This window comes from Hyla sarda, chromosome 9 (genome assembly GCF_029499605.1).
Source record: "Hyla sarda isolate aHylSar1 chromosome 9, aHylSar1.hap1, whole genome shotgun sequence".
Taxonomy (NCBI): Eukaryota; Metazoa; Chordata; class Amphibia; order Anura; family Hylidae; genus Hyla; species Hyla sarda.
The window spans coordinates 140,899,652-140,927,327 of record NC_079197.1 but is presented as its reverse complement, the minus strand read 5'-3'; positions in this window follow the sequence as shown (position 1 = coordinate 140,927,327).

Genomic DNA, 27,676 nt, shown 5'->3' with positions numbered 1-27,676 from the left:
TTTTTAATTTTTCAATAACGTATTCTCTGAACCAAAAAATATATATATATTTAGGGAAGTGAAATTGAAATAGTAAAAGATAATTTTGCAGATTTGGTGTTTTTCTTTTCTGCGCCATTTACCTTGTGGTTGAGATAACATGTTAGTTTTATACTTTAGGCGTCTGATTACAGTAATACCAGATTTGTATCGTTTACGTCATGTTTTACTAATTCTGAACTTTTTCTAATTTTTTTAATTGCCATTTTTTAACCCCTGTAGCTTTATTTTTTTTCCGCATACCAGGCTGTATGAGGGATCATTTTTTGCGCCATAATCTGTTTTTTGTATCGTACCATTTTGGCATTGATCTGACTTTTTAATCGCTTTTTAACTTTTTTTTTTCTGGGATATTATAAAAATTGCAATTCTGTGGTTTGGTATTTTTATTAAATTTACCGTACGGGATACATAATGTTATGTTTTAATAGGTTGCACAATTACACACGAAGCGATACCAAATATGTTTATTTTTATTATGTTTGCATGTTTTTATATAGGAAAAGGGGTGATTTGAACTTTTAACATGGAAGGGGTTAATGCAGCGGTCTTCAAACTGTGGCCCTCCAGATGTTGCAAAACTACAACTCCCAGCATGCCCGGACAGCCAACGGCTGTCCGGGCATGCTGGGAATTGTAGTTTTGTAACATCTGGAGGGGCACAGTTTGAAGACCACTGGGTGTCTTTCAAACTTTTATTAAAACTTTTTTTTTTTCTTTTACACTTTATTAGACTTATGAGGAATCATTAGATTCCTCAGACAGATGAATAGATTCTATTGAACTCTATTAATCTGTGTGCTCTGTGATCCATTGATAGAGCCTGGTCCAGCCAGGATCTATCAATGACAGAGCGGGACAGGAGGAAGCAGAGGTAAGTCCTCCGGCTACCTCCATAGTGGATCGCCCCCCTGCAATCGCGCTGCGGGGGGAGGGGTGATCCACCCCCCTAGCCCACCAGGGAGCATTCACATGTCCCTTTAGACCAGTGGTTCTCAACCTTTTCGGTGACCGTACCCCCCAAGGCCTAAAAGTATGTCCACGGGTACCCCCTCACGCGGAACTTGCGAGCGAGGGGTACCCGCAGACAAAAGGCGTGTTCTTACCTTTATACTAATGCATCCCATCTCCATCTTAATCCCCTTGTGCTATTATTCCCCCTCCGTCTTAGTCCCCCTGTCCCACAATTCCCACCTGCCTCTGATTCCCTTTTACCATTATTCCCCCTCCATCTTTATCCCCTTGTGCCATTATTATCCAATATGGAACAAGGGGATTAAGATGGAGGAGGGGGAATAATGATACAGGGGGATTAATATGGAGGGGGGGGGTTGATAATTCCCCCCTCCCTCTGATCCCCTTTTGCCATATCGGATAATAATAGCACAAGGGGATTAAGATGGAGGGGGGGATAATCAACCCCCCCCCCTCCTCCATATTAATCCCCTTGTGTCATTATTCCCCCCTCCCTCTGATCCCCTTTTGTCATTTTCCCCCCTCCATATTAATCCCCTTGTGCCATTATTATCGGATATGGCAAAAGGGGGATCAGAGGAAGGGGGGGAATGGTGCAAGGGGATTAAGATGGAAGGGGAGAGGGGAGTAATAAAGCACAAGACATAAAATTTCAATGCCTTGTGCTTTATTACTCCCCCCCCCCCTCTCCGCCATTATCCCTCTCCCCCTCCATCTTAATGCCTTGTGCTCCGTCCCATACAGTCCCCCCCCCCCCCTCTGTGCCATACAGCTGTTTACCTGGCGTCCTGTGGTCCCGTCGCCTGCTGCTTCACGGGATGTTCCACAGGGCCGCACTGACGTGTGACGTCCCCCTGCACTGTGCGGCAACTCCGCGCAACGTCAGGGGAGGCCACACGTCTCCCTGGCAACCACGCAGTTAACTTACAGTAGCCCCGGCCGCATCTCTGGCCGCGCTACTGTACAGTGAGCTGCCGCGGCTATGCGCTGAAAAATACTGGCCAATGCATGGCCGGTATTTGTCAGCGTTTTCGCGTACCCCAGGTTGAGAACCCAGGCTTTAGACGCCGCTGTCAGCTTTGACAGCGGCGATCTAAAGGGTTAATAGCCAGCCGCGGCGATCGCCGCATGCTGGCTATTAGCGGCGGCCCCCGGCTACTGAGAACAGCTGGGGGCTGCAGAGTATGGAGCGGGCACGAGTCCGGAGCCCGCTCCATACATACTGCAGAGCGCCGAATGCATCTCCCCGTGCAGACGCGCCTCCTCCCCTCAGCTCTCCGAAGCTACAGCTGGGGGGAGTGAAGGCAGAGGACGCAGGTCTGCACGGGGAGCAAGAAGCCACGCCCCCTCATCTCCCCCCGCACGTCTGCAGAGCAGGGGAGAGAGAGACATACACAGCTTCTCATCTCCCCTATTCTGCTTCGGATCTGCAGTCTGTATGGAGCGGGCTCCCGACTCCTGCCCGCTCCATACAGACTGCAGATCCGCCGCACTTGTCAGGTCCGGCCCTGCTTGCCCGAAGCCGGGCTAAGGGCCGGACAAATTCACCTGCCCGGCGCCCAAAACTGCTAGTCCGGGGCGTCGGGCGATAGAAATTCCACATCCCTGAATATATATTTTCATACATTGATTAGTACTTTATTTGGTTTCGCGGTTACAATGTGTTACGCTTTTGGTGTTTGTAGGTATATATGTAGAAGGAATAAGTTGCAATATATAGGGGGAAAAAAGAAACATGAGGATTGGGGTGCAGGTGACTACTCCCAATGAAGCAGAGCTGTAGTGTTCTGATCAATCCGGGAGCTGTGTATTCTTCCCCCACCATCACTTTCCTCCTCTTCCTATTCTCAAAAATGAGGAATCCTCCTGCCAGAATACCCAAATCTGTAGATGACGTTGGACTTTGTCAGAATTTTACTAATATCTGTATTTATATTTGTATATTATATTTATTTGTCTTCTATGTTATAAAGTGACGTTCCTTCCCACCCAAATACCCAGTCCTCCGTATAAAGTCACCGCCCCCCCCAAAAAACACCCTACACCCAGAGTTTTCTATACCTTTATTTAATAATAAAAAGCTTATTTCACCCTATAAAACAAATGGATGTAAATGTCCATGTCTACACCTGTCCTCAGAGCAGTGACATTCCGTATGACATCACACATGTGACTTCACAAATGGTGATAGCTGGAAAAAGAGGTGCAGAGCCCCAGAGGCCTTACTCTGAGGACTGCAATCTAGCGAGCACTAGTGTTTCTATATTGTTTCCTTGCGCTTTTTATTTTATCATGATTCGAGGGGACCACATCAGCAGGGATGAGGTCAATTTGGCCTGTAGCATGTGCTGGACAGTTACCATCCTCCTGGGTTCCCTCTTCACCACCGGCCCGAGTTTCTGGTTTGAAATCACCAGCAACCAACCGAGCCAGAATATAACCTCCAGCCACCTGCAAGGGCAGAACGATACCATCAGAGATCTGCCCAGCTTGAATACTACCAGCAGCGACATGAAGTGTCCCATCTGGACGAGGACCAGGATCAGAAAGATCACCCCTGTCCTGGTGAGTAATCAAACCTCTGCCAGCAGCGACATGAAGTGTCCCATCTGGACCAGGACCAGGACCAGAAAGATCACCCCTGTCCTGGGGAGTAATGACACCACTGCCAGCAGCGACACGATCAGCTGGGATTCCATTACCAACAACCTGCAGAGCGGGGCGGCCATCATCAAAAACTATCTTGGCTGGATCAGCACTTATGGTGACCTGATCATCTCCCTGCTATGCTATATCCCCATCGATAACAACCTGCTGTACCGGTTCATAGATGCTGTTGACGATCTGATCTCGTTTGCTAGTACCATCAGTGACCTGCTGTCCTGGATAGACACCACCACTGAATTGGTATTCTGGATCCCCACCATCACCAGCAGTTCCCTGCTTGCCTGGATGAACCCAGTCAATGAGTTGGTGACCTGGATTAGCACCAGCAGCACTATAGAGCTTCTCTATGTGATCTGTAACCCCACCGCCATCAGCTGGATCGGCTTCATCAGTGACAGGCTCACCTGGATCGCCATCACACTTCAGCTTCTGACGTGGGTTATGCCAAGGGGGATAGTGACCAGCATCACCGGACCGATGGACTATATTAACTCGGTCAGACAGTTCCTGGGACGGGTCACCATTGCCATCCTAATTGTCAATATCCCCGAGATAAGAGGTGTCATTAACGTCATCACCAGTATACTATGGGTATTCTTCACCAACCTGTATGTATGAACACTGGAAAAGATGAATAAACATTTTTATTTGACAAATATTCCGATTGATGTAATTATTGTTATAATAATAGACAAAGTGGGGAATTTATTATAGATCAGCATTTTATATGTCAGTGAGAAACAAAGTAGTAGAGTAAGATGCCCAGGGGCGGGTTTAGGCTCAGCGTGGCCCTAGGCAAAATCAAAAGGATGGCCCCAAAAGTCGTAATAGTGCACTAACCAGTTTTAACATTTTTGGTCACTTCAAATACTATAAAAAATATCTAAAAAGCAAGTCCCATCAAAACAAAAACAGTACCGATAAAAACTACAAATCACAACGCAAAAAATGACCTCATACATCCCCATATACAGAAAAATAAGAGTTATAGGGATCAGAATAGTACAATTTTATATTTTTGTATAGTCCCCCACATTAGGTAAAGAGTATGATCCCCCACATTAGGTAGACAGTATAGTACCCCCAACATTAGGTAAAGAGTATAGCTCCCCCACATTAGGTTGGCAGTATAGTTCCCCCCATATTGGGTGCAGTAGAGTCCCCCACATTAGATGCAGTATAGTTCCCCCATATTAGGTGCAGTATAGTTCCCCCACATTAGGTGCAGTATGGTCTCCCACAATAGGTGCAGTATACAGTAACCCCCCAACTTTAGGTGCAGTATACAGTTTTTCCACCACATTAGGTGCAGTATACAGTAGTTCCCCCACATTAGGTGCAGTATACAGTAGTTCCGCCACATTAGGTGCAGTATACAGTAGTCCCCCACATTAGGTGCAGTATACAGTAGTCCCCCACATTAGGTGCAGTATACAGTAGTCCCCCACATTAGGTGCAGTATACAGTAGTCCCCCACATTAGGTGCAGTATACAGTAGTCCTCCCACATTAGGTGCAGTATACAGTAGTCCCACACATTAGGTGCAGTATACAGTAGTCCCCCAAATTAGGTGCAGTATACAGTAGTCCCCTACATTAGGTGCAGTATACATACAGTAGTCCCCCACATTAGGTGCAGGATAAAGTAGTTCCCCACATTAGGTGCAGTATACAGTAGTCCCCCACATTAGGTGCAGTATACAGTTCCCCCACATTAGGTGCAGTATACATTTCCCCCACATTAGGTGCAGTATAAAGTAGTCCCCCACATTAGGTGCAGTATAAAGTAGTTCCCCACCTTAGGTGCAGTATACAGTTCCCCCACATTAGGTGCAGTATACATTTTCCCCACATTAGGTGCAGTATACATTTCCCCCACATTAGGTGCAGAATACAATTCCCCCCAGATTAGGTGCAGTATACAGTTCCCCCAGATTAGGTGCAGTATAAAGTAGTCCCCCACATTAGGTGCAGTATACAGTTTCCCCACATTAGGTGCAGTATACAGTTCCCCCACATTAGGTGCAGTACAGTTCCCCCACAGACATACAGCATTCAGCCATATACAGTGTATGGCTGGAGGCTGTATGCCTGTTTACTGCCCCACTTCAGTGTTCCGACCACCGCTCCGGGGTCATGATCTACTGCTAGAGCGGCGGTCGGAACACTGAAGATGACCGCAGGTCACTTACCATACCCGCGCGTCCTCCTCACTGCTCTGCTCCGCTGTACTGTTGCTATGGGCGCACGCACGGGATGTCAGTGACGTCACTGTGTGCGCTTCCTACCAGCGGCCCCTGCATTTTTTAAGTTATCTCAGGGCCGCTATGAGGTAAACGGGGCATCCTTGTGTCCTGAAAAGATTTTTCGGGACACAGGGATGTCCCGAATGTGACGGGGGCCCCCTGCGGGCACGGGGCCCTGAGCTGGTCACTGTTTTAAAGTGGCCACGGCCGGGCTGCTAATCTTTAACAAGCAGCAAACGCTGCGGCCACTTTAAAACAGTTGCCCCCCTTACTGAGCAGCCGGCAGGGGGCCCCCTGGAGGATGGGGGCCCTAGGCAATTGCCTGGTTTGCCCCGCCCTAACGCCGGCCCTGAAGGTGCCCCAAATGTATGAGCAGTGGTCTCCAATCTGTGCTCTTCCAGATGTTGCAAAACTACAACTCCCAGCATGCCTGGACTGCCCAGGCATGCTGGGAGTTGTAGTTTGGCAACGTCTGAAGGGCCAGATGTTACAGAACCACAACTCCCAGCATGTCTGGACTGTCTGGGCATGCTGGGAGTTGTAGTTTTGCCGCCCCCCCCCCCATGTGAATGTACAGTTTACAGGGTACATTCACATGGTCGGGGGTGTCCTTGCTGTAAACCCCCGCCCTTGTTATGTGCCTTGAGGGGTGTAGATTTCAAAATGGTATGCCATGTGGGGTTTTCTGCTGTTCTGGCACCATAAGGGCTTCCTAAATGTGACATGCCCCCCAAAATCCATTTCAGCAAAATTCACTCTCCAAAATCCCATTGTTGCTCCTTCCCTTCTGAGCCCTCTACTGCGCCCGCCGAACACTTTACATACACATATGAGGTATTTCCTTACTCGAGAGAAATTGGGTTACACATTTGGGGGGATTCCTCTCCTTTTACCCCTTGTTAAAATTCAAAAACTGGGTCTACAAGAACATGTTAGTGTAAAAAATTTGAGGTTTTGAATTTTCTCCTTCACTTTGCTGCTATTCCTGTGAAACACCTAAATTGTTAACAAACTTACTGAATGTCATTTTGAATACTTTGAGGGGTGTAGTTTTTATAATGGGGTCCTTTGTGGGGTATTTCTAATATGAAGGCCCTTCAAATCCCCTTCAAACCTGAACTGGTCTCTGAAAAATTCAGATTTTGAAAATTTTGTGAAAAATTGGAAAATTGCTGCTGAACTCTGAAGCCCTCTGGTGTCTTCCAAAAGTAAAAACATCTCAACTTTATGATGGAAACATAATATATTGTATAAAATATAATAATATAAAGATATCCCCTGTATGATCCCAACATAAAGTAGACATATTGTATATGTGAATCAATATATCATTTATTTGGAATGTCTATTTTCCTTACAAGCTTCAAAGTTAGTAAAATGCAAACTTTTCAAATTTTTCATAACATTTTGGAATTTTTCACCAAGAAATGATGCAAGTATGGCCAAAAATATACCTCCTATCAAATACGCCGTTTCGCTACCCGCTTCGTCAGGGAGTAGCGAAACGGCGTAGGGGTTGTGTGTGATTTCTGATGTGAGTATAACGTGGTGACTCTGGATGCACTGTGGCAGCGTGTTTATCCTCTTTTCCCTTCCGAGGGCTGGTGTATTATCCTAGTGCAGTGATGTTGTTGTTGATGCACTTGTTAATTTTTTCAGGTCTCATATCAACACACCTTTTTCTCTAGGTTTCTCAGGCTCCCACAGTGCACCAATAGATCACCTGTACACGTTTTCTCTCTCTTCTCTTATTATCATTTATTTTTTGTTTGCCTTTTCTATGTGTGCCTTATGTCGCAGTGCTGTTCTGCAGTATATGTTTAACTGGTAATGGCAAACCTTTAAGAGAATAGTCTTTATTAGATCATTACACATTTTTCTGGCTATTGCTGATTCTCAATATTTATGTTTTTTATTTTATTATTATCTATGTTTAATAAAGCTTGTTATTTTATTTATATTTTCACGTCTGGTGCATTTATTTGATAGGAGGTATACTAAAGTGTTTTTGCACCAAACGCAATTTACTTTTCGAGTTGAAAAGCAACTTTGGTCACATATCTTTGGTTAAGTATGGCCAAAAATGTAACACTAGGATAAAGTAGAATTTGTCACGAAAAAACAATCTCGGAATAAAATTCATAAGTACAAGCATCTCAGAGTTATTAACGCTTAAAGTGACAGTGGTCAAATGTGCAAAAAATGCTCTGGTCCTTAAGGGGTTAAGAATTATGAAATATGGTCAAAATATTAAGTATGAAAAATTATCAAAATGTATCATTAGGCAGGTAGTACCCCCAAATTAGACCCCCCATTAAACAGGTAATACCCCCAAATTAGACCCCTCCCCCAGCAGACAGATAGTACCCCCAAATTAGACCCCGCCAGTAGACAGGTCGTACCCCCAAATTAGACACCGCCCCAGTAGACAGGTAGTACCCCCTGATTATTCCCCCCCCCAGTAGGCAGGCAGTACCCCCAAATTAGACCCCCCCAGTAGACAGGTGGTACCAACAGATTATCCCTCCCGCCCCCCCAGTAGGCAGGTAGTATCCCCAGATTAGACCCCCCCAGTAGACAGGTAGTACCCCCAGATTATCCCCCCCCCCCCAGTAGGCAGGCAGTACCCCCAGATTAGACCCCCCCAGTAGTCAGGTAGTACCCCCAGATTATCCCCCCCCCCCAGTAGGCAGGCAGTACCCCCAGATTAGACCCCCCCAGTACTCAGGTAGTACCCCCAGATTATCCCCCCCCCCAGTAGGCCGGCAGTACCCCCAGATTAGACCCCCCCCCAGTAGTCAGGTAGTACCTTCAGATTATCCCCCCCAGTAGGCAGGCAGTACCCCCAGATTAGACCCCCCAGTAGTCAGGTAGTACCCCCAAATTAGACCCCCCCAGTAGACAGGTGGTACCATCAGATTATCCCTCCCGCCCCCCCAGTAGGCAGGTAGTATCCCCAGATTAGACCCCCCAGTAGACAGGTAGAACCCCAGATTATCCCCCCTCAGTAGGTAGGTAGTACCCCCAGATTATCCCCCCTCAGTAGGTAGGTAGTATCCCCAGATTAGCCCCCCTCAGTAGGTAGGTAGTACCCCCAGATTATCCCCCCCAGTAGGCAGGCAGTACCCCCAGATTAGACCCCCCCCCCCAGTAGTCAGGTAGTACCCCCAAATTAGACCCCCCCAGTAGACAGGTGGTACCACCAGATTATCCCTCCCGCCCCCCCAGTAGGCAGGTAGTACCCCCAGATTATCCCCCCCCCAGTAGGCAGGCAGTACCCCCAGATTAGACCCCCCCAGTAGTCAGGTAGTACCCCCAGATTATCCCCCCCCCAGTAGGCAGGCAGTACCCCCAGATTAGACCCCCCCAGTAGACAGGTGGTACCATCAGATTATCCCTCCCGCCCCCCCCAGTAGGCAGGTAGTATCCCCAGATTAGACCCCCCAGTAGACAGGTAGAACCCCAGATTATCCCCCCTCAGTAGGTAGGTAGTACCCCCAGATTATTCCCCCTCAGTAGGTAGGTAGTATCCCCAGATTAGCCCCCCTCAGTAGGTAGGTAGTACCCCCAGATTATCCCCCCCAGTAGGCAGGCAGTACCCCCAGATTAGACCCCCCCAGTAGTCAGGTAGTACCCCCAAATTAGACCCCCCCAGTAGACAGGTGGTACCACCAGATTATCCCTCCCGCCCCCCCAGTAGGCAGGTAGTATCCCCAGATTAGACCCCCAGCAGACAGGTAGTACCCCCAGATTATCCCCCCTCAGTAGGTAGGTAGTACCCCCAGATTAGCCCCCACTCTGTAGGCTGACTCGGTCGCTCGGTCACGTCACACTCTCAGAATACCTAGGGCCGGCGTCAGAACGTAGGCCCTTGAGTTCTGGGAGCGTGAAGTGACCGAGCGTCATTACGCGCGTAGCTGTGCTTGCTCTTATCCAGCCTGGCCCACAAGGTAAGCGGCTGAAATGGGACATTTCCTTGTTTGCCAAATAGGCCAGTCCGGCCCGTGTTACTGTACAGGGCAGGAGGACGGCCCAGCCTGCGGCCCTGACAGGTATTATAAAGATATGCAGGTTCATGAACTATTTCTCCCGTTACTATCTTCCGTCACAAAATAACGGCCATTATTAACCCCTTAAGGACCACAGGTTTTTACGTTTTTGCACTTTCATTTTTTCCTCCTCAACTTTTAAAAACCATAACCCTTTCAATTTTGCACCTAAAAATCCATATGATGGCATTTTGCGCCACTAATTCTACTTCGCAGTGACATCAGTCATTTTACCCAAAAATCTACGGCGAAACGGAAAAAAAAAATCATTGTGCAACGAAATTGAAGAAAAAACGCAATTTTGGGGGCTTCCGTTTCTACGCAGTAAAATTTTTCGGTAAAAATGACACCTTATCTTTATTTTGTAGGTCCATATGATTAAAATGATATCCTACTTATATAGGTTTGATTTTGTCGTACTTCTGTAAAAAATCATAACTACATGCAAACAAATTTATACGTTTAAAATTGTCATCTTCTGACCCCTATAACTTTTTTATTTTTTCGCATATGGAGCGGTATGAGGGCTCATTTTTTGCACCGTGATCTGAAGATTTTAGAGGTACCATATTTGTATTGATCGGACTTTTTGATCGCTTTTTATTCATTTTTTCATGATATAAAAAGCGAGCAAAAATAAGTTATTTTGGACTTTGGAATTTTTTTGCGCGTACGCCATTGACCGTATGGTTTAATTAATGCCATATTTTTATAGTTCGGACATTTACGCACGCGGCGATACCACATATGTTTATATTTATGTGGTGTCCCGGTACCGAATCCTATCCGGTACCTTTGTTTATGGTTCCCAATAGCCTTATTGTTGACAAAAAGAATAAAATGTGTGAGATAATAAAAATGTCTAGTCAGCTTGACGCTAAAGGTATATAGAGCTGTACTAATGTCTATAAAAATATGCCTCATAAAAATGTGTAGAGAGCTAAGAAAATTTCTTAGGAGCTAGCCACTACATGTCAGATAGCTGCCTAATTGTCTAGTAAGTTTTAAAATGTAAAGTAAGTTTAACAAAAGGTTTAAGGAGCTAGAAACTAAAGGTTAGATAGCTTCATAAATGTCTAGATAGCATAAATGTCTAGATAGCATAAATGTCTAGTACCGATGTCTAGATAGATTTTTATTGTCTAGTTCAGATACTAGTGAGAGTATCAGGGAATGTAAACGTGTTCAGAGTTTACTTAGGATGTATAGCAAATTTATAGATCATCCTGTTCTAGTCCTAGTCCCTCTGTCTTAGGGGACAGGCGTCGAGGTCGACTTATCTTAAGTAAGGGGGTTTGTGGTGTCCCGGTACCGCATCCTATACGGTACCTGTTTATAGGTCCCCATAGCCAGAGTCCCTAGGACGTCGGGGTCCTTTTGTATAGTCCACCCCTAGTCACCTCTCACCCCTATAGTCATTGCTCTAATCATATGCTCCTTATTTGTGGAAGTCTAACTGTATAAAATGTATATAAATAGTTAATTACCTGTGAGAAGCGTAGCAGGACCTGCTGGTCACGTGGTCAGGTAAACTCTATGGTATTTCTGCTTGAGGACCTTTGGAGGCCCTTGTGATGTAATGCACTCATTTCCTTTGTGACAGTGAGTGACAGATGGCTGGACCAATCAAAACGGCCCCGCCCCTGCCCATATAAGGGTGCAGCGGCCATTAACCTCTCTCTTGGTTCCTGGCTGTTGACGAGAAAGGATCTGCGCTGCTGTCATCAGTGGGTCTAGGCCTTAGCTTTGCGGCGACGGCTGTTCTATTCCAAATTGTGAGTGTATCAATCCCTAAACACTCTGCAAGACCATCGGACCTTATCTATCCCCTATATCTTCGCAATATACCCTGAATTCAGAGACTATTATCTAAAGTCAAGGTCCACCACATCTGTCAGTCATTGAAGTATATAGAGACTGTTTGATTGAGACTGTTACTACTCTGTGGATGTACTGCAAGCCGTTGAGTAAAGTTTATGCAAGTTCAAATTCAACTACCTTGTGGACCTTCAGTCTTTAATCTGATGCACCTATCGTTACTGGGAAGGGCAGCGATAGGCCGGAGAGTCATGTCAGCATACTAGCCCTCAGCCTGGCGTCACGAACCATAGGGTTAACATTAACCCCTGATATACCAAAGTAAATCTCTGACTGTACTACCCCTACCCCTGAGGCCTACCATAAAGCCTTTTTGGCGTTGCACGAACAGGATACGGGTGTGTGCCTACTACAGTCGCCACTAGTGAAAGTGTACTCCCTCCCAGAAAAGGAACTTTATTCATGTACTGTGATCTATACTCCGGAGTAAGGGGTTGCGCGCACGGTGCTGTGTGGAGGAAGTGCGCAGGTAAAGTAAGGGGGGGGGGGGGGCGAACAGCACAGCAGAGTTACAAGCTGTGAAAAGAAGAACTGAAGTTAGCACGGGGCCCTCCTGCGCACGTGAGCTAGAGACCCCGCCCAATGAAGCTCTCGGTGCCACGGCGGCCATTTTGTTGGAGTCTAGTGCCGAAAACCAACAAAGAGAGGCAGATCAGCAAGGAAAAAGGCGCAGAGTGCGACAGCAAGTTAGAAGCTGTAAAGAGCCGGAACAGGGCCGGACTCTGAGACACCAGATTGTTGAACTGAAATCTTATATAGAATCACTCCAGTTGCCGATCAACGCCCTCAAATTTCAATTAAAAGCTGTTGAGTTTCAAGTCACCGCTCTCAAATTTGAAATCTACAGTCTCAAGTTCCGGATTAAAGAACAGCTGCGTATCTCCTCGGGACTTAAAGGACAACTATAGTGGTCAAAAATCCCTGCCCAAATGTTCCCCAAACAAAAGTTATACAATTCAGTCAATTAGTTCTATTTACCTATATGCAGCCGTTTCTGAGATATTAGAGTTGCCAGCATAGCCCAGTAGTCCTGCGTCCGTCCCCTATTCATTACATTGCAGCCGCCATCTTGGGGACGGAGATCTCTTCCTCCCAGCAGTGTTTGTGCTCCCCCTAGCCTCTGTCAGCTCCTCCCTGCTTATGCATATGCATGAGCGGGTGCTTTCTGAGGCAGCCATAGGCTCATCCTCAGAAACGCCCCTATCTGTAAGATTCAAGCAGGGGGAGAATGAGGACGTCCACAGCTCCTCCCCCCTCCCCTGCTCTGTCTACATAGGACCTCACTTATCACCGGGAGGATTCAAGTTTTCATGGGGGAAAACACAGAGCAAACCACAGAGCAGGGAGGGGAGGACGTGTGTGTGAAGGAGACATATTACACTGCACGGGCTGGTGGTGTATACAGGGAATAAATATCATACTGGAGATGATTCTGTGTGTGAGAGGGGGACTACTGAATGACACATGCTGGGAGTTGTAGTCCCTGTTATGTGTATGTGTGTATGCCAGTGTTTCCCAACCAGGGAATGCTGGGAGTAGTAGTTTTGCAACATCTGGAGGCACCCTGGTTGGGAAACACTGGTGTATAAACTACAACTCCCAGGAGACTACAGAGATACAATAGAGGTGTTGGTGAACTACAACCCCCAGGAAACTACAGAGATAAAATAGAGGTGTTGGTGAACTACAACTCCCAGGAGACTACAGAGATACAATAGAGGTGTTGGTGAACTACAACTCCCAGGAGACTACAGAGATACAATATAGGTGTTGGTGAACTACAACTCCCAGGAGACTACTGAGATACAATAGAGGTGTTGATGAACTACAACTCCCAGGAGACTACAGAGATACAATAGAGGTGTTGGTGAACTACAACCCCCAGGAAACTACAGAGATAAAATAGAGGTGTTGGTGAACTACAACTCCCAGGAGACTACAGAGATACAATAGAGGTGTTGATGAACTACAACTCCCAGGAGACTACAGAGATACAATATAGGTGTTGGTGAACTACAACTCCCAGGAGACTACTGAGATACAATAGAGGTGTTGGTGAACTACAACTCCCAGGAGACTACTGAGATACAATAGAGGTGTTGGTGAACTACAACTCCCAGGAGACTACAGAGATACAATAGAGGTGTTGGTGAACTACAACTCCCAGGAGACTACAGAGATACAATAGAGGTGTTGGTGAACTACAACTCCCAGGAGACTATAGAGATACAATAGAGGTGTTGGTGAACTACAACTCCCAGGAGACTACAGAGATACAATATAGGTGTTGATGAACTACAACTCCCAGGAGACTACTGAGATACAATAGAGGTGTTGGTGAACTACAACTCCCAGGAGACTACAGAGATACAATAGAGGTGTTGGTGAACTACAACTCCCAGGAGACTACAGAGATACAATAGAGGTGTTGGTGAACTACAACTCCCAGGAGACTACTGAGATACAATAGAGGTGTTGGTGAACTACAACTCCCAGGAGACTACTGAGATACAATAGAGGTGTTGGTGAACTACAACTCCCAGGAGACTACAGAGATACAATAGAGGTGTTGGTGAACTACAACCCCCCAGATAACTACAGCGATACAGTAGAGGTGTTGATGAACTACAACTCGCAGGAGACTACAGAGATACAATAGAGGTGTTGGTGAACTACAACTCCCAGGAGACTACAGAGATACAATATAGGTGTTGATGAACTACAACTCCCAGGAGACTACTGAGATACAATAGAGGTGTTGGTGAACTACAACTCCCAGGAGACTACAGAGATACAATAGAGGTGTTGGTGAACTACAACTCCCAGGAGACTACAGAGATACAATAGAGGTGTTGGTGAACTACAACTCCCAGGAGACTACAGAGATACAATAGAGGTGTTGGTGAACTACAACCCCCCAGGAGACTACAGAGATACAATATAGGTGTTGGTGAACTACAACTCCCAGGAGACTACTGAGATACAATAGAGGTGTTGGTGAACTACAACTCCCAGGAGACTACAGAGATACAATAGAGGTGTTGGTGAACTACAACTCCCAGGAGACTATAGAGATACAATAGAGGTGTTGGTGAACTACAACCCCCCAGGAAACTACAGCGATACAGTAGAGGTGTTGGTGAACTACAACTCCCAGGAGACTACAGAGATACAATAGAGGTGTTGGTGAACTACAACTCCCAGGAGACTACAGAGATACAATATAGGTGTTGATGAACTACAACTCCCAGGAGACTACTGAGATACAATAGAGGTGTTGGTGAACTACAACCCCCCAGGAAACTACAGCGATACAGTAGAGGTGTTGGTGAACTACAAATCCCAGGAGACTACTGAGATACAATAGAGGTGTTGGTGAACTACAACTCCCAGGAGACTCCTGATACAATAGAGGTGTTGGTGAACTACAACACCCAGGAGACTACTGAGATACAATAGAGGTGTTGGTGAACTACAAATCCCAGGTGACTACTGAGATACAATAGAGGTGTTGGTGAACTACAACTCCCAGGAGACTACAGAGATACAATATAGGTGTTGGTGAACTACAACTCCCAGGAGACTCCTGATACAATAGAGGTGTTGGTGAACTACAACACCCAGGAGACTACAGAGATACAATAGAGGTGTTGGTGAACTACAACCCCCAGGAGACTACAGAGATACAATAGATGTGTTGGTGAACTACAAATCCCAGGAGACTTCTGAGATACAATATAGGTGTTGGTGAACTACAACCCCCAGGAGACTACTGATACAATAGAGGTGTTGGTGAACTACAACTCCCAGGAGACTACTGAGATACAATAGAGGTGTTGGTGAACTACAACACCCAGGAGACTACTTGTGTGATTGAGTGTATACAGGAGAGCCGAGTGTGATTGTGTGTATACAGCAGAGCCGAGTGTGTGATTGTGTGTATACAGAAGAGCCTCTGCTCTGCTGTATACACTTGATTACACACTCAGCTCTGCTGTATACACACGAGCACACACTCGGCTCTGCTGTATACACACAATTACACTCGGCTCTCCTGTATACACTCGATCACACACTCAGCTCTGCTGTATACACACGATCACACTCTCGGCCCTGCTGTATGCACACAATCACACACTCGGCTCTGCTGTATACATATGATCACACACTCGGCTCTGCTTTATACACTCGATCACACACTGAGCTCTGCTGTATACATATGATCACACACTCGACTCTGCTGTAAACACTTGATCACACACCCAGCTCTGCTGTATACACTGGATCACACATGCTGAGATTTGTAGTCTTGCAACAGCTGGAGGCACCGCTGCAAATCCAAGCATGCATGAACAGCAGAAAGCTGACAGGGCTTGCTGGGATGTGTAGTCTTGCAACAGCTGGAGTCACCTCTGCAACTCCAAGCATGCGCATACAGCAGAAAGCTGTCAAGGCATGCTAGAATGTGTAGTCTTGCAACAGCTGGAGTCACCTCTGCAACTCCAAGCATGCAAATACAGCAGAAAGCTGTCAGGGCATGCTGTGATGTGTAGTCTTGCAACAGCTGGAGGCACCACTGCAACTCCAAGCATGCACGAACAGCAGGAAGCTGTCAGGGCATGCTGGGATGTGTAGTCTTGCAACAGCTGGAGGCACCACTGGAACTCCAAGCATGCAGACAGGGCATGCTGGAATTTGTAGTCTTGCAGCAGCTGGAGGCACCACTGGAATTCCCAACATGCTCGAACAGCATAAAAAATAACTGGGCATGCTTGGAGTTGTAGTTGTGAAAAAGATGGAGGGACCCCTATCAGGACAGTTTTATAGACAAACAATTATGTTTTTTTTTACCATTTTTACTTTCACTATCCACTCTCCAGTGCTGACACTGCTGATTCTAGCTATGCAGACTGTCTGTCTACAGTGAGCATGGAGGCAGCCTGCTTCATCACTGGACAGGAGCCAGCATGGGGAGGGGGAGATGAGCAGAAAGGGAGGGTGTATGCATAGGGGAGGGAGATGTGGGCGTTACAATATAATAATTAGCTCGGGTAGATAGAACAGGGGGAGGGCAGCAGCTTACAGGAAGTAAGCACAAGGCATGATGGGAGATGTAGTTTTACTTTCACTTCTCCTCAGTAATTCGTGTGCTGATAACGGGAGAACGTCTGGGCCAATTTTGACAGGGGAGACATCGTTGGAAAGGTCTTTCAAAGACCTATTAACCCCTTAAGGACCCAGCCCAAATATACCTTAAGGACCCGGCCATTTTTTGAACATCTGACCACTGTCACTTTAAGCATTAATAACTCTGGGATGCTTTTACCTTTCATTCTGATTCCGAGATTGTTTTTTCATGACATATTCTACTTTATGTTAGTGGTAAAATTTTGTCGATACTTGCATCATTTCTTGGTGAAAAATTCCAAAATTTGATGAAAAAATTGAAAATTTTGCATTTTTTTTACTTTGAAGCTCACTGCTTGTAAGGAAAATGGATATTCCAAATAAATTATACATTGGTTCACATATACAATATGTCTACTTTATGTTTGCATCATAAAATTGACGTGTTTTTACTTTTGGAAGACATCAGAGGGCTTCAAAGTTCAGCAGCAATTTTCCAATTTTTCACAAAATTTTCAAAATCAGAATTTTTCAGGGACCAGTTTAGTTTTGAAGTGGATTTGAAGGGCCTTCATATTAGAAATACCCCACAAATGACCCCATTATAAAAACTGCACCCCTCAAAGTATTCAAAATGACATTCAGCAAGTGTGTTAACCCTTTAGGTGTTTCACAGGAATAGCAGCAAAGTGAAGGAGAAAATTCAAAATCTTCATTTTTTACACTCGCATGTTCTTGTAGACCCAGTTTTTGAATTTTTACAAGGGGTAATAGATGAAAAATCCCCCCAATATTTGTAACCCAATTTCTCTCGAGTAAGGAAATACCTCATATGTGTATGTCAAGTGTTCGGCGGGTGCACTAGAGGGCTCAGAAGGGAAGGAGCGACAATAGGATTTTGGAGAGGGAATTTTGCTGAAATGGTTTTTGGGGGGCATGTCACATTTAGGAAGCCCCTATGGTGCCAGAACAGCATAAAACCCCAACATGGCATACCATTTTGGAAACTAGACCCCTCAAGGCACGTAACAAGGGGTCCAGTGAGCCTTAACATCCCACAGGTGTTTGACGACTTTTCGTTAAAGTCGGATGTGTAAATGAAAAAAAAAAAATTTTTCACTAAAGTGCAGTTTTTCCCCCAAATTTACCATTTTTACAAAGGTTAATGGGAGAAAATGCCCCCCCAAATTTGCAACCCCATCTCTTCTGAGTATGGAAATACCCCATGTTAGGATGTAAAATGCTTTGCGGGCAAACTACAATGCTCAGAAGAGAAGGAGTCACATTTGGCTTTTTGAAAGCAACTTTTGCTGAAATGTTTTTTTGGGGGCATGTCGCATTTAGGAAGCCCCTGTGGTGCCAGAACAGCAAAAAATACCCACATGGCATACTATTTTGGAAACTACACCCCTCAAGGAACGTAACAAGGGGTCCGGTGAGCCTTAACACTCCACAGGTGTTTGACGACTTTTCGTTAAATTTGGATGTGTAAATGAAAAAAAATTTTTTTTTACTAAAATGCATAAAGGGGTAATAGGAGAAAATGACCCCCAAAATGTGTAACCCCATTTCTTCTGAGTATGGAAATACCCCATGTTAGGACGTAAAATGCTCTGCTGGCGAACTACAATGCTCAGAAGAGGAGGAGCGCCATTGAGCTTTTGGAAAGAGAATTAGTTTGGAATGGTAGTCAGGGGCCATATGTGTTTACAAAGCCCCCCGTGGTGCCAGAACAGTGGAACCCCCCACATGTGACCCCATTTTGGAAACTACACCCCTCACAGAATTTAATAAGGGGTGCAGTGAGTATTTACACCCCACAGAACTTTGGAACAGTGGGCTGTGCAAATGAAAAAGTTTATTTTTCATTTTTACGGACCACTGTTCCAAAAATCTGTCAGACATCTGTGGGGCGTAAATTCTCAATGTACCCCTTATTACATTACGTGAGGGGTGTAGTTTCCAAAATGGGGTCACATGTGTCGGGGGTCCATTGTTCTGGCACTATGGGGGCTTTGTAAACACATGTGGCCTTCAATGCCGGACAAATTTTCTCTACAAAATCCCAATGGCGCTCCTTCTCTTCTGAGCATTGTAGTTTGTCCGCAGAGCACTTTAAATTCACATATGGGGTATGTTCTTACTCAGAAGAGATGGGTTTACAAATTTGGGGGGCTTTTTTCCTATTTCCCGATGTGAAAATGAAAAATTTAGGGTAACACCAGCATTTTAATGAAAAAATAAAATTTTTTTCATTTTCCCATCCAACTTTAATGGAAATTCGTCAAACACCTGTGGGGTGTTCAGGCTCACTATACCCCTTGTCACGTTCGGTGAGGGGTGTAGTTTCCAAAATGGGGTCACATGTGGGTATTATTTTTTTTTGCGTTTGTCAGAACCGCTGTAAAATCAGCCACCCCTGTGCAAATCACCAATTTAGGCCTCAAATGTACATGGTGCACTCTCACTCCTGAGCCTTGTTGTGTGCCCGCAGAGCATTTTACGCCCACATCTGGGGTATTTCTGTACTCAGGAGAAATTGCTTTACAAATTTTGGGGGTCTTTTTTTCCTTTTACCGCTTGTGGAAATAAAAAGTATGGGGCAACACCAGCCTGTTAGTGTAAAAAAAAAAAAAAATTTACACTAACAGGCTGGTGTAGCCCCCAACTTTTCCTTTTCACAAGCGGTAAAAGGAAAAAAAGCCCCCCAAAATTTGTAGTGTAATTTCTCCCGAGTACGGAGATACCCCATATGTGGCCCTAAACTGTTTCCTTGAAATACGACAGGGCTCCGAAGTAAGAGAGCACCATGCGCATTTGAGGACTAAATTAGGGATTGCATAGGGGTGGACATAGGGGTATTCTACGCCAGTGATTCCCAAACAGGGTGCCTCCAGCTGTTGCTAAACTCCCAGCATGCCTGGACAGTCAGTGGCTGTCCAGAAATGCTGGGAGTTGTTGTTTTGCAACAGCTGGAGGCTCCGTTTTGGAAACCCTGCCGTACAAGACGTTTTAAATTGTTTATTGGAGGGGGGACAGTGTAAGGGGTGTATATGTAGTTTTTACCCTTTATTAGGTGTTAGTGTAGTGTAGTGTTTTTAGGGTACATTCACACTGGCGGGTTACGGTGAATTTCCCGCTAGGAGTTTGCACTGCAGCTAAAAATTTGCCGCAGCACAAACTTGAAGCAGGAAATTTACTGTAAACCCGCCTATGTGAATGTACCCTGTACGTTCACATGGGGGGGGCAAACCTCCAGCTGTTTCAAAACTACAACTCCCAGCATGTACTGACAGACCGTGCATGCTGGGAGTTGTAGTTTTGCAACAGCTGGAGGCACACTGGTTGGAAAACCTTCAGTTAGGTTCTGTTACCTAACTCAATATTTTCCAACCAGTGTGCCTCCAGCTGTTGCAAAACTACAACTCCCAGCATGTACTAATCACCGGAGGGCATGCTGGGAGATGTAGTTATGCAATAGCTGGAGGTACCCAACTACAACTCCCAACATGCCGAGACAGCTGTTTGCTTTCTGGGCATGCTGGGAATTGCAGTTTTGCAACATCTGGAGAGCTACAGTTTTTAGACCACTGCACAGTGATCTCCAAACTGTGGACCTCCAGATGTTGCAAAACTACAACTCCCAGCATGTCCAGACAACAAACAGCTACGTGGGCATGCTAGGAGTTGTAGTTTTGCAACATCTGGAGGGATATAGTTTAGAGACCACTGTATAGTGGTCTCAAACTGCAGCCCTCCAGCTGTTGCAAAACTACATATTCCAGCATGCCCAAACAGCTGTCTGGGCATGCTGGGAGATGTAGTTTTGCAACATCTGGAGGGCTACAGTTAGAGACCACGGTCTCAGACTGTAGCCCTTCAGATCTACTTACCGGCTTCCGTAGGATCCCGGGAGCCGTCCTCTTCTGACGCACGTCACGCTGCCGATCCCCGTCGCCGCAGCCTCCGGACGGGTAAGTGGACGTCGGCGCCCGGTCCCCTTCGGTTCCCCGTTCTGCCCCGCCTATTGTGGGAGGGCAGGACGGGGAAAACGAAAGTTAACCCCCCCGCCCCCGGTCTGCTATTGGTCGTCGCCTCTGACGATCAATAGCAGACCAATAGCAGGGATAGGAGGGGTGGCAACCCTGCCACCTCACTCCTATGCCTACAGGGGGATCGTGGGTGTCTTAGACAACCGCGATCCCCCTTCTATTCCGGGTCACCGGGTCACAATAGACCCGTATGACCCGGAATCGGCACAAATCGTGAAAAAGTGTGAATTCACTTGCGATTTGCGCCGATCGCCGATGTGGGGGGGTCTGATGACCCCCCTGGGCATTTGCACGGGGTGCCTGCTGATTAATATCAGCAGTCACCCCGGCCCGGTCCCCGCCCGGCGCGCGGCGGGGACCGAAATTCCCACGGGCGTATGGATACGCCCTGGGTCCTTAAGTACCAGGACGTCAAGGCGTATCCATACGCCCTAGGTCCTTAAGTGGTTAAAGGAGGTATAAAAAAGTTTTTTTGCCCAGCACTGCAGATGTCCTTTAAGAATTCAAGATCTATTTAAAGGGCCAGCGTACCAAACACAAAAATGTCAGAACCTGCAGCACTACAGTCCCCATCTGAACAACAAGGGAGCGATGCTCCAGTGGCACCATCAATGGGGTCTCCACCCCAAATCAGAAGGGTGTTGCCGCCTTCACCAATACCGTCTACCTCACAAAGACATGCTCTACCTGCGATTCCAGCAAGACCTCCATCACCGGTAGAGCAGGACCCAGCCAGTCCACCTCCAGTCTTTCCCCATGTGTTGGGAGCCCCTGTTGCTGCACCTGTCTTCTTGGGGAATCCTGTGCTTCCCACCTATAGTGGTGACCCTTTTACGTTGAGAGACTTTAAAGAAAAGTTTTACAGCCTATTTGGATTTTATGCATTACCCCCGCACCAACAGATACAACTGCTTCTGGGACAGCTCCGCCTTGGAAGAACTTTGCATCTGGCCGGCGGCTGATAAAGCCACAGTGGGACAGATTTTTGAGGGACTTTCTCAAGTGTTTGAATCTCATTCTCCCTCAGAGGTATGCCTCAGACTAGATGAACGACGTCAGAAGCCGGGTGAAACTCTCAGAGCATATGCAGTAGCTTTACAGAGCGCATTAGAGGCGGTACAGAAGTGTGACGGCATCACGCCCGATCAGGGCAACCAGGTACTGATTGACCGTTTTATAGAAGGGGCACTGAACAAATGGGACAAGTCCCAACTAAGGATGCTGGCCGTGCAAAATCCCGACATGGCTTTCCCAGCCTTTAAGAGACTAGCAGTTAAAGTGATAGAATCAGGACCTCAGACAGAGGAGGCTAGTGTTCCCGTTGCAGAATTTCCAGGGCCCTCGCCCCAGCCATCTGTCCCTTCTCAGCCTACCCTGCCAACAGCTTCTTCTAGCCCTTGGACAGCTGACCTACAAGACATCAAACAGGACATTGAGCAGTTACCCAAGGCCTTTAAAGAAATGGCTGTGCGGCCGAGTCCTTCCAGATCTGCCATGCCACCACCTAAGAAAGCTGACCCCCGCCCTGCTGAACCACCTAATACACCTCCCGTGAGACCGCCCAGGAGTCAGAGACCTGTCTGCAGTCATTGTAACAAGAATGGACACTGGAGGAGCCAATGTTGGGCTTTAAAAGGGTGTCCCCTGGGGTCGAGGACCGCACCCCAGGAGTAGCAGCTGAAGGTCCAGAATCAACCAATGACAAGAAGGGACTGTCTATGTATGTAGCTTCTTGTCCTTATGTTCAGGTGATAGTTGAAGGTACCCGGTTACAAGCTCTGATAGATACGGGGTCTCAGGGGACCACTATTCCGCAGGGGGTTTTCTATAAGTATTGGGGCCCAGAAAGGTTGTGTGAACCCCAGGAAGCAGAGTTTAGAGTAATTGCAGGGAACGGGAAACCAGTACCCAGGCATGGCTACTGGGAGCCCACAGTGCAAGTGGGAAAGCATGTCCTAGAAAGGCAGGGTGTGGTTAGGGATGAGGGAGCAGCTGATTTCATCTTGGGTATGAATATTATGAGGCACTGTTTTGATGATATTGTCTGTGCATTGCATGCATCTCTCCCTCACTTGTCACCCCCAGGCCGGCGAGCTGCCCAGCACCACCTCAAAACCCTTCAAGCAGAGCAGAAGTTCGTGAATCATCAAGGAGAAATTTGTTGAGTAAGGATTCAAGATATACGAGCCGTTAGTCTACAGCCACAAGCGGAAACAGTTATTTGGTGTCGAGCCCGACCCGGGGTGAAGAATCAAGATTATCAGGTACTCTTGGAACCTGTCCTCTTGGAAGATTGCCCCTTGGTGCGAGCTGCTAGAAGTCTGGTCACAGTACGTAATGGGAAAGTTCCGGTGAGACTTATTAATCTCTATCAAGTTGCCGTCCGATTACCCAAGTATACCCCGGTGGCTACCCTGCATCATTTAGAAGTCAGAGATGTGGTCTCGAAGTCACAAGTGGCTCAACGAGGGCCTGCCCAAAACCCAGCAGAACCATGGTGGAGCCAGCTACAAATAGGAGGCGAAGATACCCCCAAGGAACAGGTGGAAGGAGTCATCCAAGTAGCTAAGAAATATCAGGAAGCCTTCAGCAAGTTTCCCACAGACTTTGGCAGAACCACCATGATCAAACATAGGATCCTCACCGGGGATAGCCCACCCATTAAGGAGAGGCATCGCCCTGTGGCTCCGGGGATGTATCAGACCATTAAGAAGATGCTCGTGGAGATGAAAGAGGCCGATGTCATCCAAGAAAGCCAGAGTCCTCGGGCTGCACCTTTGGTCCTGGTGAAGAAAAAAGATGGGACTATCTGCTTTTGTGTAGATTACCGGAAGCTGAACGGCATAACTCATAAGGATGCTTATCCTCTTCCTTGTATTGAAGAATCATTGACTGCATTGGGGTCTGCCGCCTACTTTTCCACACTGGATCTGACGAGCGGTTACTGGCAGGTGCCAATGGCGGAAGAAGATAGAGAGAAGACCGCATTTGTGACCCCTATGGGACTCTTCGAGTTCAAAAGTATTCCCTTTGGGCTGTGCAACGCACCGGCCACTTTCCAACACTTGATGGAAAGATGTTTGGGACATCTTAACTTCCAGAGTGTTCAGTTGTATTTAGATGACGTCATTGTCTATTCCAGGACCTATCAGGAGCACCTGGATCACCTGAAAGAAGTTTTCCAAGTCCTTATCCAACACGGACTCAAGGTTAAACCTTCCAAATATGACTTTAAACCATAAAATGTATATCATAATAATATAAAATATAAGTATGTGGATACAAATGGAAGGATAAGGAAGTGAAAATAAATAAATGGATAATGTGAGGGCAGGGAGTGGAACTGGAATAAAAACAAGATGAAATGCATGATACAAAAATACACCATAAAAATGAATATCACATAAAGATGAATTATTTCTTGGATGAGGCTCGACCCCAGGAGACGTCGCCGAGTCGATATGCAACCAGTCGGCGACGGGTCGTGAGGAGGAACCCAATCTCAAGTATTACAAGAATCCGAAAATCTCCAGCTCAGCATTGAGTCCCTTAGGGATCAATGTGTCGAACTCAAAGATCTTGCGGGATTCGGCCTTCGACATACGCGTGATGAAATCTCCGCCTCTCCAACAATTTTTTACTTTTAAGAGCGCTGTAAAGAAAAACTGGGAGGGATCCTGAGCATGATGTTCCGTGAAATGGAGTGACAACGGGTGAGTTTTGTTCCCTTTCTTTATGTTGTAAATATGCTCTGAAATACAGATTTTTAGTTGTCTTTTGGTTCGTCCAATGTATTGTTTACCACAAGTACATTGTTTTAGGTAAATGACCCCTTTGCTGTGGCAGGTTAGGCAATCTGTAATTTTGTGAGTGAATTGATTAGTTTTTGATGAGATTTCTGTAATGGTTTTAGGTGATTTGGAAATTTTGCAGCCTGAACAGGATCCACATTTGTGGAACCCTTTCATCTGAAACCAGGTGGAAGATGAACTGGAAGGGGGTTGGCGGATGGTGGGGCGACTTGTATGCCCAGATTGGGGGCCTTTGTGTATATGATGGGTGGATAGCTGTTGCTGCCATAGCTTTGCAATGATCAGCATTATTGGCGGTCGATTGCTCAAGCCTGAATCTCAGGCTTGGAGCAATCAATCGCTGAGGGGACACGCCGGAGGCAGGTAAGAGGACCTCCGCTCGTGTCCCAGCTGATCGGGACACCGCATTTTCACTGCGGTGGTCCCGATTAGCCCCGCTGAGCAGCCGGGCAGCTTTCACTTTCGGTTTAGACGCGGCGTTCAACTTTGAACGCCGCATCTAAAGGGTTAATAGCGTGTGGCACCGCGATCGCTGCCGCACACTATTAGCCCAGGGTCCCGGCATCAGATACCGACCCGACATGATGCGGGGTCACCGCGTGAACCCACGTTATATCGCGGGAGTCGGCCAAGGACGTAAATATACGTCCTTGGTCGTTAAGGGGTTAATAACAGGCTATAACGTGTTAAAACGGCTATTAGAAAAATCCCATAGACTATAATGGGATTTTTTTACGGCAGTATAGGATTTTGTAACTGACGTTCTCAGCTGATTTTCAGACGGAACTTTGTTTAAAAACGGAGAATTTTGTAGTGTGAAAGAAGCCTAACAAACACAATGATATATATAAATGAATATCAATTAGATATCATTAGTAAGAAAGCATTACAAGCTAATTAGTTAATTGACTATAGTAGAACAATACATGTGAGTAGGAAGTAACTTGTTACAATACAACAAAAGCTTCTTTGGTTAGGATATCATAGACAGACTCTATCTAGAGCAGTGATTCCCAACTGGGGTGCCGCTGGATTTTGCCGGCAATTATTTATTTTTTTTATTCACCGGCCCGGCCTGCGCGTCTGTTTATGGCGCCACAGGGGGGAAGGGAAGTATGTGTGCGCTATGCTGTGCGTGCACACACCGCATCCCCCTGCATCCCTCTCACCCTGCGACCTAGTGAGTGAGTGCCCTGGTGGTGCTCTGCCGGATTACCGTGCCGGTGTAGTGACCCATGCCCCAGCATCCCCCCCCCCAAAGCGCCCCAGTGAGTGAGTGCCCTGTCGGAGCCCTGAGTCGGTGCCCTGCCGGAGAGGGGAGGAAGGTGGAAGCTGCGCCTGGTTACCGTGCCAGTGTAGTGAAGAAAAATGGCTTAAGGGACTGTACCCTCTGTTACCCCTTCTTAACCCTGTCAACCCCCCTCACCTCTGTTATCCATGATGTCCACTTTGTCCACCCCTTGTCCATCCCTGTCACCCATGTCCACCCCTCCCTGTCCACCCCCCAGTCTACATCCTGTAACACATGTCTACACCCCCAGTCTACCCCGTCACCCATTTCCACCTCCTATTAACCCCTCTGTCCCTTTGTCACCCCTCTTTTATCCCCCTTGTCATCCTTGTCCATCCCCTGTCATCCCAGTTCACCCCCATATCTCCCGTGTCCACCATCCTGTCATCCATGTCCACCTTGGCCACCCGTGTCCATACCTCTGTAACACATGTTCACCCCCCCCATCCACCCCTCTGACCACCCCCCAGTCTACATCTGTCACCCATGTCCCTCCCCCTATTCACCCCTCTGTCCCTCCTGCCCACCCTCCTGTCATCCATGTATACCTAGGCCATCCCCCTATACACCCCTCTGTCACCCATGTACTCTCCTCTACACCCCTCTGTCACCCATGTACACTCCTCTACACCCCTCTGTCACCCATGTACACTCCTCTACACCCCTCTGTCACCCATGTACACTCCTCTACACCCCTCTGTCACCCATGTACACTCCTCTACACCCCTCTGTCACCCATGTACACTCCTCTACACCCCTCTGTCACTCAGGTACACTCCCCTACACCCCTCTGTCACCCATGTACATTCCTCTACACCCCTCAGCCTCCCATGTACACTCCTCTACACCCCTCTGTCACCCATGTACACTCCTCTACACCCCTCTGTCACCCATCTACATTCCGCTACACCCCTCAGCCTCCCATGTACACTCCTATACACCCCTTTGTCACCCATGTACACTCCTCTACATCCCACTTTGACCCATGTACACTCCTCTACACCCCTCTGCCATCCATGTACACTCCTCTACACCCCTCTGCCACCCATGTACACTCCTCTACACCCCTCTGTCACCCATGTACACTCCTCTACACCCCTCTGTCACCCATGTACACTCCTCTACACCCCTCTGTCACCCATGTACACCCCTCTACACCCCTCTGCCACCCATGTACACTCCTCTACACCCCTCTGTCATCCATGTACACTCCTCTACACCCCTCTGTCACCTATGTACACTCCTCTACACCCCTCTGTCACCCATGTACATTCCTCTACACCCCTCAGCCTCCCATGTACACTCCTATACACCCCTTTGTCACCCATGTACACTCCTCTACATCCCACTTTGACCCATGTACACTCCACTACACCCCTCTGCCATCCATGTACATTCCTCTACACCCCTCTGCCACCCTTGAACATTCCTCTACACCCCCTACCACCCATGTACACTCCTCTATACCCCTCTGTCACCCATGTACACTCCTCTACACCCCTCTGTCACCCATGTACACTCCTCTACACCCCTCTGTCTCC